At 41.0% G+C, this 9,309-nt stretch overlaps 1 long non-coding RNA gene across 1 annotated transcript in view; it reads right to left on the reverse strand.

Moving 5' to 3' along the window:
• LOC309624443 overlaps nt 1–9,095 on the reverse strand; it is a 34,956-nt gene extending 25,861 nt beyond the window's left edge. Inside the window, exon 1 of the long non-coding RNA XR_014241928.1 lies at nt 1–9,095. This exon is cut by the window's left edge and continues 22,401 nt beyond it. This is a non-coding gene — a long non-coding RNA (uncharacterized lncRNA).
• Nucleotides 9,096–9,309: the final 214 nt, after the last annotated feature.

The following is a 9,309-nucleotide window of genomic DNA, read 5'->3' on the forward strand; positions in this document are numbered from 1 at the left end:
AAAAAGGAATGTCAACTGCAGGATATTTTTTGTTTCTTTTTTTTAAAGTCAATCCATGAACACTTCTGGACCTTCTAATGTGTGTTCAACCTGCACCATGTAAATTATGATTTACAGAGGTACCAGCTGCCCTATTCTTGGCCTCCCCAGGCCCCAACAACCCCCTCCATACGCCTGCTTCTAAGGTCCCAACATATCATTTTCAAATACTGAAAACAATGATTCAACTGTTCTTGTCAGGTCTCTGGTCATCCCCTTCCTTGTGACCAAATCCAATGGACACTTCTCTGTTCTCATCTTATTTGGCTACTTCCTATTTCCTGGAACACTCTCTTACCTTGGCTTTTATCACATCACTCTCTCTCTTGATTTTCCTGATCTCAGTGGATCTTTCCTTTTTCTCCACTGTTGTCTTCATCTCTTCTCTCAGTTTCACATGTTACTATTACTCAGGGCTCAGTCCTACCCTTCCTTCCTTTCCTCCCTCTCTTCCTCCTTCTCCCTTCTTCCCTCCCCCCTCCCTCTCTCCCTCCCTCCCCTCCTTCGTTCCTTCTTTCCTCCCTCCCTTCCTTCCTCTCTTCTTTCCTTCCTTCCTTCCTTCCATCCTTTTCTGTATATACTCTCCCCCCTGGTGATCTCATCATTCCCAATATTTAATTCTATGGATATGCTAATGAGTGCCAAATTTATAACTGCAGCCCGTACTTCTCAGAGATCCATATTTACCTATCCAACTGCCTATTTGATGCTCTTCACTTGAATGTATCAGAAACCTCTCAATTTTAATGTTTTTAACATTTTTGAAATAAAAATCTTTATTTCTGGCCCCCAAACTTACCTTTCCACCTCCCCCTATAAGTACCCAGCACCTAGAGGAAAAACCATGCATTCATTCTTGATTGTCTACTTCCTACACTGTCAGTATCCAACCTACCACCAAATCCTATAGAGCCAACCTGAAAAATGTGTCATGAACCTGTCCATCTCCACCGACCACCATCCCAGGCCAGACCACCATCATCTCTCATCTGATCCACTCCAACACCTCCCTCTCTATTGCCAACTTTTGTTCTTCCTTCTACTCAATCCATTCTCCACACAGCAGGAAAGTAAATTATAAATCAGATCAACATTATGCAAAAATTGGATCATGCCATTCCCCCACTTAAAACTCCTTAATGGCTTTCTATTTCACCTGGAACAAAATTTAGTTTCTTTATATAGACTCCTGGGCCCTGCACGACCTGGTCACTGTCCATCTTTCCCACCTCATCGCATGTCAGGCTCCGCTCATGCCCAGCGATTTCTAGCCACACTGATCTCTTAGTTACCCAAACATACCCAACTCTTTCTTGATTCAGGGCCTTCAAATGCAGTAATTTTTCCTACATACTGTAGCACTTCTCTCTTTTACTCTTTTGCACTTGTTTAATGCCATGTCCTCAAGAAACCTTCTCCAACAATCCAATTTAAAAACAGATTTCTCATAATCCTTTTCCTCAAATTATAGTTCCAGCTTGATTTTAAGACTTTGGACACGCTTGAGACATCTATCCCTGTGGAAACTCCTAAATAGCCATCTTTGGTAGCTTCCAGCCCCTTGCAGGCCACACTCATATGTTCAAGAATTAGATCCTCCAGAAAATGACTGAAGTTGACGTGATGAACGTCTAATTTGACTTCTTTGTGAAAACAGTGTTCCCAAATAGCTTTTGATAGCAATAACCAATCAACCCAACAAGTATTAACTTAAATAGGGTAATTTTATAAATTATTGTCTACACCAGGATACTTCTGAGAGTAAAAAGTTACACTTTAAATAACAACTGAAGGACAAGGAGCATAAATTAGGACTGTCCCAGGCAAACCTGGAAAAGATGCCCTAACATTAAAAGACATCCTCATTCACTGTGTGGTTCAAATCTTCCCAGAGTTTCCAAGCAAACAAGTTAATGTAATGGTTAATCATAAAATCATATTCAAATGATATGGACTAATAGCCTACTCCACAAAATTCTTACCTTTATCTTCACAATTGTGATCTATTTTGTATGACAACAAATTAGCAGGTAAAGGAACCCATTTATAAATATGAGGGAATCCAGAAGGGTTTCTTTGGGGAGAATTTGATAGGCATAATTGAGGAGATATTTGAAGGAGATTTGCAGTCTCTTCATAGATGACTTTTTGATAAACTAATAACAAAATTAATAGTTAATGTTTACTGAACCCTTACTATATCCCATATCAAATATAAAATGCACTTCACATTTCCAACTAAAGGAATCCTCAGAACGACACCAGGGAGTACTTAGTATTAATCTCCTTATTTTACACATAAGACGACTGGGGTTCAGAGATTTAAACAAATTGCCCAAGATCACAAAATAGAGAGCCCCAAAGCTGGGCTCACTCCCAGATATGCCCTTCTCCAAAGCCTATATTCTTTGCCATTGTTTGCCTCTAAGACTATTTGTATTCCTGACTTCTTTTTCTTATTGCAATTTAGACATCAGACTCTGCTCCCAACCACACTGGGATGCTCTTCTTCCATTAGACAGGGTACTCCTTTCTGGGCTATGATGAAAACTCACAAGGGTATCTATCTCTGGCAGAATGCTCAGGGACTGCTACGGGCTGAGGGTTGCCTGTCTGTACCTGCCTAGAGGAAATGAACCAGAAAGTGTTACAGCTGAAAAGGATCTTGGATATTTCACAGTTCCTTCCCCTTGCTTTATACATGAGAAAATCAGAGAAGTGAATCGACCCACTCAAAGTCACACAGGCTAGTAGCCAAAAGCCAGAACCAGAAACCAGGTCTCCTGACTCCCAGTTCAATATTCAGTGGTGTGGAAATAATATTTGGAATATAGTGTCTTTAGAAAATGTTTCCACATAAATATTTTATAGACTGTACAGTAAATAATATATATTTAGAAAAACAATGTAAATATTTTATAGACTGTGGCACAACTGTCAAGTTTGGAATTAAATCTATGGTTCTGGAGCAGTGCCGCACACACGATATGGTACAATACACTGAGGTCTGGGCAGCCATCCCTAAATTGTGTCTGCATTTTCCTAGAATGGCGGAATTCAGACTGCACAGCCAGCTGCCTCCTCGTCCCTCACATTCTCATTGCACAACTGCCGGGAGAGTGCAGTCCATAGGAAAAGGGGCTGAGCAGAGAGACTGCACATCCTAGAGATTTTTGCAGCTACCCCCAGAGAGTGAAGCTCTGGCCACCCTAAATGACCCAGGCTAGAAAAATATTAGAGATGCCTAGACCTCCCAGGCCGCTCTGGGGTGCTGCAGTCACTACTTGCTTCTAAGAGACCATGAGGCTTGGGCAAGGAACACATTAGCCAGACAACAAATATTCATGGAGCGCTTAGGTAGCCAGTGTAGACCTAGGGTCAGAAATCCTTCCTGAAGTTCTGCTCTGCCTGGGGCCTATGGGGTCTTGAATGGCCACTGTAGAGCAAGGAAGGAACTCCAACTGGGGTGGAATTTTATGCCAGATGAGTAAGATGAGGGCTCAGATTCAGAATTAGAAACTAAAGACCTAGAGATATGTTTCTTACACAGTTGAACATGTGGAGGAAAACTTTATGCTTTTTATGTCCATAAAGTGAAAATATAAATTCCTTTTTATCTTTTTTGTTAATTCTCATCTCTGGCAAAAAAAAAAAAAAAAAAAACAAAAAACTTCTAAAGTGTTTTAACATGATCCAGAAATCATTAAAATATAGTCCCTGGAATCCTAGAAATTAAGCTTTACATGGAGCATTTGAAACTACCAAATCCTATACAAATTTTAACTTTTAAAAATATCTATCCTACAGCCTTCCCTATAATCCCCCTTGCTATGGGCTGAATTGTATTCCCCAAAATTCATATGTTGAAGCCTTAACCCCTAGTACCTCAGAATGTGATTGTATTTGGGACTAGGACCTTTGAAGAGGTAGTTAAGGTAAAATGAAACCATTAGGGTGGGCTCTAATCCAATCTGACTGATGTCTTTATAAGAAGAGGAAGTTCGGTCACAGAGAGACACCAGAGGAAAGACCACGTGAGGACACAGTGAGAAGGTGGGCATCTGTAAGCCAAAGAGATATGCCTCAGAAGAAACCAAACCCTGATCTAGATTTCCAGCCGCCAAAAATAGGAGAAAATTAATTTCTATTGTGTAAACCACTCAGTCTGTGTTATTTTGTTATGTCAGCCAAACAAACTAACACACCACCACCGCCACTCCCTACATGCCTCTCGTAATGAAATGCAAAGAGGTAAATCACTAGGTCCTGGTTATGGGTACTGTTAATGAATATACTATGTTGGTTACATTTATATTAGCACTCCACTCTGGACCTTGTAAAATTCTGAAACAGACTATAATAAAATCACATCTTACTTCTATGTATCAGCACAGTTTAAATATGTATTAACACCAATAAACTACACATCCTTATTCAGAAGTTACTCATAGACACCCAGAACTGAAAGGCACACATCAGATATTATGATTCTGCACCTAAATGCACAGGTACCATTTCCTTCTATGAGGAAATGGGTAGAACTTCCACAGATCTGGGCAGCTTCATCTTTCAGGGAGCATTGCCTCTTCCCCTTCCTCAGGTGAGTACTACCTTTCCTGGCCTCTAGAGTGTAGTCAACTCTTGGTTCTTATTCAGGATTTACTAGCTTGTGTATTCACCATAGGGGAAAAAAAAATTAGTTAGTAGATTAATGAAAAAAATGTAATGAAATAAATCAACAAAAAAATCTACTTTTTAGAAGAGGTCAACTGTTTGAAACTATATACCTAAGATGCAGGGCCACTGCCACCTCAACCAATTGAAAACACTCGTCTGCTGGAAACCCCATGTTTCCATCCACGCACAGGGAAGGAAGCAGTACAAGGTCCAACCAGCAGAATCTTGGGAGTTCTGGCCAATTGCAAAGTCATGTCAGTGCACAGTCCCTATCTTTTGATTTTTTTGGTCAACAAGGGGATGCTTAACTCTGCCTGCTCCTCACATTTTACGTGCTTTTAATCTGAGATTAGAGAAAAAGAGAAGTATGCTCTGCAGAGCAAAACTTGAATTTTGTTGCAAAAACCCAGGATCTGGAGTTTTAATTTAATGCTAGAACCAAACTTGCAGAGAGTGGATGGGGAGGCAAAGCCACTGAAGCAGCTGACATTAAGAAGGTGGGTAATTTACCTTCAGAGCTGTGTGGCTTGACTGTGATGCATGGGATCTGCGGTATGAGACACTGAGCAATGACACATGGTGAGGTTGCCGACCAGACAGGTGCTGAATGATAGCAGTAGTGCGGGATAGAAGCGGCTAGCAAAAGCAAGATCAAGCTGGTGCTGCACTTTATCACCTAGACCATCTGCTGGACAGCTTAGAAGGCAGAGGACCATTTGCTAAGTGACAAAGTGATGTCACTTTATTCTAAGTTTAACAAAAGAAGAACTCCACCAAGAAGCAGACAATAATAACAGACTATTTTACCACTTTTCATCAAGCAATTTGTGATGTTTTGAGTCCCCTAAGTATTATTCTTACATTATGTTTACACTCAGGTAACATCTGTAGAACACGAAATGTGTCCCTAAATATTTGATGTCATTTTAAGTAAATTGTTGTTCATTAAATCCATTATAGACAAAGTTCTGCCTAGATTTGTTTAGCTGCTATTGGGGGTTATCCATAACGCTTTCCACCTTTCCTGCTCTCAACCTCTCATGCACATTACCTCAAACACCTGACAGCTGATGGTACATGGGTGCATCTCATGCTGATGCCCGTGGCTTGGACTTGACATTAGAGCTGGGCCACCTGGAGCTCCAAATAGATGGTCTGCACATCTAAAAACAGGAGCCAAGCCCTTAGAAATTCCACAGGCCCCATGCATGCCTTTATCTTTGTCTTTGGAATGTATATGCTTGCTCTGCTATAAGTGAGTATTTCTTTAGGAGAGGCTGGCTTTTTCTCAGTGTTCTGATCAATATCAGTGTTGATCTCTCTCTCTCTCTCACACACACACACACACACACGCTCACTCACAAATGATAACTCCCTATACAGAATGCTTTGACTTGATCTCCATGTTTTACCATTGTCTTTGTCACGGAGACATCTATACATTGTTTATAATACCAGATTTATAAGTGGTTTGAGGATAAACTCTTGTGTTTAATCAAACACACAAGCTTGCCTTCTTTTTACTCTCCCCCGCTTTTTTTTCTTAAACTTAGATTTCCAGTTATCAAACAAATTGGTGCAATTGTTAGAACGTGTTGAGAATAATACAATTCACAACTTCCTGCAGACCAACAATTCAAACGTTATGCTTCCTTGAGCTGGACTCCAGGTCTTGCGGACTGCTGGGTCCTTGTGCTGCCTTACAGAGAGATTCATGATGGAGCCACACTGCATGTGGACCACACAGCCCAGCAACACCACTGTGACACCAGTGAGACAGCAGGGGTGGAGCTTGAAAGAAGTACTGTGAAAACTATACTTACTGGTTACTGAGGCAGGATGCCCAGAGGCAACTCCCACCCAGCACCAATGGCTAAAGCTGAGAATCCCTGCAAGTGCCACCCAGCCCCAAGACACCCTGCCTGACTGCTGAGAGAGCCATAGCACCAGAAACATAGGAATTATTGATTTGTAAATGATCAAGTTTCTTCATACCAGGTGACATATTGTTATAACAGAGCCTGAACTCCATTCTAATGGGTTGTGAAAAGCCTGCTTTTCCAAGGTCGCCCTTCTAACTTACCCAACACCTTACACCCATGTATCTGTAGTCTTCCACAGTCCGGCCAGACCAGAGCAAGAACAGGGTATGAACTCATCCACAGATATTTCCTGTGTTTTGCTGATTGTTCATTAGACTGTGAGTTCCTTGAGTTCAAGGACTGTGCCTTATTCATCTTTGTATTCAGGCACTACTGCAGTATTTGGTATGTAGAAGATGCTCAATAAATATTTGTACAAATTAAATGTTGACCCTCTTGGCAAGAGTTTTATACCTGGGTATTATGGCCAGCAGAAATGTTAGAAGCTTTGATTTCTGTGACATGTAGCAATATATTATCATGTCAGTTTTAATTCAACATTTAGTACACTCAAATTTTTGTGTCAGAACCTGGGTATAAAATAAGACTAAAATTCACTCTGGTCCGAAAGCTCTACAATTCAATTCTTACCAGATCAATTCCATGAACTTTGTATTAAGTATCGAGATATATGTACAGGAATTACGAGGAGCATAAAGAAGGGACACTTAGCCTTTTAGGACACATAATGTCATTTGGGTGAGTCAGGAAGCGCTGGTGAAGTACTTTTTCATTAATATCATTTGCACAAATAATATGCCAACTGAAAGTTCCCAAATTCCAGTTTGTAAACAATAACAATAGCTAATATTCTTTAAGCTGTTTCTATGTGCCAGACATCTTGTTAGGCTGCTTTGAGTGTACACGTCACTAACCCCCAAAGAGTCCCTAGGAGGCAGACACTATTACTATTTTCACTTTATAAATGGGAATTGGAGAATAGGGAGATTGTGTAACATGCCCAGAGTTGCATAACTTGCAAATAGCTGAGCTGGAATTAAATTTAGAGACTCCAGTATCCATATGGTCATGCTACTAAGAGGTCCTCCTCTACAGCTCTGCAACATCCTAGAATATTCTAGCAATGTCTTCACCAGGCTTTTGATTTCACCAGGATTTTGATTTTGATAAAACTGGCATTATTGAATGATGAGTTATAGGACTGGTGAAAAGCTGAATTCCAATAATCTCACATATTCAATGTGGTAGCTTCAGAAGAAGTAGGAATATCAGAAGATATGACTATGTTAAGGCCTACAAACTGTCCTCAGCAAGCACCTGTCTACCCAGGCCTCCCTCTCCCTCTGCTTCTGTTTACTTCAGGGGAAGTGTCTCAGCTTAAGAACCACAGGGATGAAGATGACAAGTATAAAACTCTTTCCAATTAGCTGTAAGTATGGGTCTGTTTGAGGACCAAGATCTGGTCTGTGTTCAGTTGCATATCAATAATCCTTGGGAGTGGATTTACCCACCTGTGGTTGTTGGCTTTGAACAGGTATCTCATCTCAGCGCTAGGTATTTAGTCAGGGGAGCAGACTCTCACCAAAACCATTCTTTATTGCAAGGGTCAGCAAACTTTTCTGTAAAAAGCCAGATAGTAGATATTTTAGGCTTTGTGGGCCATGTGGTCTCTGTCACAACTTCTCAACTCCGCCATCATAGAGCAAAAGCAGCCACAGGCAAGGCGAAAGCAAACGAGCATAGCTGGGTTATAGTAAAAATGTATTTATGAGTACTGAAATTTGGTTATCATAGAGTTTTCAGGTGTCCTGAGTTATTATTCCTCTTTTGATGTTTTTCTCAACTATTAAAAAAATGTGGAAACAATTCTTAGTGCACTGGCTCTACAAAACTATCCCAAACTACCAGAATACCAGCAACTGACTGGAACAAAGTCTACCCAGCTCTCCCAAAGGCCATATAACTTCCCCCGGGGCACAATGCTTGGCATGTCAGGCTTGCTGGAGGAGGGAGATTTTACTGATCGTTCTTCTTATTGTGCTACAATGAGCATCTCATTACAGAGGGAGCAACCTGGGCTGAGGTGAGCAGGTTAGAGTTCCTGGTAGGAAGAAATGCTCCCTCCCCCAATTCTTGTAGTCAGTATCCCTGACAGTATGAATACTGTCACAGGGTTGCTCATCTGTCAGAATAGGTTTCCATGAATTGCGGATGATATTAATGAGCATCTTTGCAAAAGCTCCCTGTACTGTTTGCCAAGAAATAATCTTCACTCTGACAATAGTAATTAGCAATAAATGTTCTCTCTCTTTCCTTTTAAAAGACTGGTGTTTGAAACCGATGTGTGTTTTATAGATTACCTATTTTTTGCTAAAAGAAACAAAGGGGGCTGAGGGTGATCTATATGTTGATCCCAAGTTTTCATTTATTGCCTCTGAGAATTCCAGCCGAAGTTTTGTTATGGTAGCTGGGGCGGGGCAGTGCGGGGTGGCAGTTCTATTTCTCCTCTCCTAGTAAGTGACATAGAGATAAGATTCAAAATTCTTAAGAGAGGCCAGCAACTCTGTTGGTGCTTGCTTGTCCATAGTCCCACCCTTACCAATTTAGGGCATGAAACTGACTTTCAGCTACCAGGACTGGCGTCTCTTTGCCTGAGGGTTTCCCTGGCACAATGGCACTGAGCCGCGTTGTCCACTGATGTAGCAGACTG

Source organism: Balaenoptera borealis (genome assembly GCF_965194805.1).
Source record: "Balaenoptera borealis genome assembly, chromosome: 2".
Taxonomy (NCBI): domain Eukaryota; kingdom Metazoa; phylum Chordata; class Mammalia; order Artiodactyla; family Balaenopteridae; genus Balaenoptera; species Balaenoptera borealis.